Consider the following 2,179-nt stretch of genomic DNA (forward strand, 5'->3'; position numbering starts at 1 on the left):
TATCAAGGATATTGGAAGATTGTCCCGATCGTAAGTACTATACTTGTATAATTTATGACCTTTCTATTTGCATGTTCTACACCTAATCTTTACATAAGTTCTTTCAAATTCATCTCATTCCATGTATGTGATGAATTGGAACATCCACTTTGATAATTTTTATTATGTGGTATTGAATTAAAATGTGTGGTATAACTATCAACATTTTATTTTATCTTATGACATCAATTGTTAAATTGTCAATTATTCAACTTTACAAGAGCACAATGTTAGGACATACGAATCAGATAATAGAAATTATTGTAATTTTTTAATTTTTTGGAAGTACAAATGCACTCTTTTCATTTCACAATATGTTTATTATTAACTTTTTGCTTTAAAACTTATTCAAAATACAATGTGTGATTTTTTTTTCTTTTGCTTTATGCATATTAAAACTAATAGCCTACTAATGTATATTGTTATGAAATGATACTCAAGAAACCGAAAAAACATCCACTATGATGACAAAATTATAACCTCTCTCTAAATTAAGATAAGAGAATATAAAAACTTGCAAAAGAATGCAATCCCTTTTATTTTATGAATATTGTAGGGGGTGAAAGCCTCCTTTTATGGTATAAGGAAACTCCCCTCTTTTGTCTATTAACCAATGTGAAATGACTTCAATCTTAATACACACAACTTTTTGGAAAAATATTTTAAATGTTTTAAAGTATTTAAACCTTTGTTTAGGTGTTAAAATTAGGGTGAAGCTAGATATCAATCTTCGATTTGCCAATAAAATATATGAAGAAATATAGTAAAAATAATGTGAGAGAGTAAATAATATTTAACTTTTTTTAATTTAAAAAGATATATATAGAAGTGGAAAAAAACTTGAGAAAGAAGTCATTGGACTTCATTCCTTATTGCTATTAGTTACATACAGACTCTAAGGATAGGCAAAAACTTGAAAAAAACAAAGTGAAAAGTTAAAGATGGGAAGTGAAGTGTCATGACTAATAAATGTAAACTTGAAAAAGACAAAGTGAGAAATTAAAGAGGGGAAGATGGGAAGTGAAGTGTCATGACTAATGAATGAGATGTTGTTGGAGCATGAGCGTGCCAACCATCATTTTGTCTGGTCATCGCCTTTTTGTTTGTTCATCTCATTTATTTGGCATTTAATAAGTTTTTCTATGATAGAGAGAATTCTACTTTAGGAAAGTTATGAAAAAAGAGACAAATACATGATAAGAACAAACGGATCGCAATCATCTTATTGGTTTTTTTTTTATACATTTCATAAAATTTAAATTTTATAATATTTTTTAATCTTCAAAATTGTAAAGTTAAGATAAATAAGAGGAACTCAATACTTATACAGTGTTAAAACTTTTTTCTTTAATTGATATGAAATATCATAATTACCTTCTCATGCAAACACAATCTTCTCATTATGTCATATGGGATTGCGGAGCCAAATAGACATATACACTTTCACTTTACAAGCTAGAAAGATAAAGTTCCATATTAGGATTGACGATTGACTTTAATATTATTTATAATCATTTACTCTCTTTTATGCAAGTATTGTTTGTGTAAGGTCCAATACGTCCTCATTACTTTAAAATGTGTCTACCCAATTAAGAAAAGTTTACTATATATATAGTGTAAAAAACTTTTTATCCCATTTTATATGGGACATCACAATCACCCCTTATGCAGACACAACATTTTTGTTGTGTCTCATGAGATTGTGTGACCACTCAAAATACTCAAAGCACTCTATTTTGTGTAAATATTGTTCACTTATTCCTTTAATCGATGTGGAATATTATAATCATCATACCCACAATCATCTTTCTATGCAGGCATAACATCTTTATTGTATTTAATAGGATTACAAGCTCTAATAGATAAACATATTTTGTGAGATTGGACGGAAAAAGTCTCACTTTGGGTTGAAGATTAAATTTGATACCATTTGTAATGGTATGTTATCTCCTATATATATATATTATCCACTTTAGGCACAAGGAACCCGCATGACTTTAATATGCATCTAGCTAAATAAGAGAATATCACATATATAGTGCAAAGAACTTCTTCCTTTATCCAGATGGGATATCGCAATCACCCCTTATATAAGTACAATGCCCTCACTATGTATTATAGGATTTCAGAGCCATTTGGA

This window comes from Vitis riparia, chromosome 13, assembly GCF_004353265.1.
Source record: "Vitis riparia cultivar Riparia Gloire de Montpellier isolate 1030 chromosome 13, EGFV_Vit.rip_1.0, whole genome shotgun sequence".
NCBI lineage: Eukaryota > Viridiplantae > Streptophyta > Magnoliopsida > Vitales > Vitaceae > Vitis > Vitis riparia.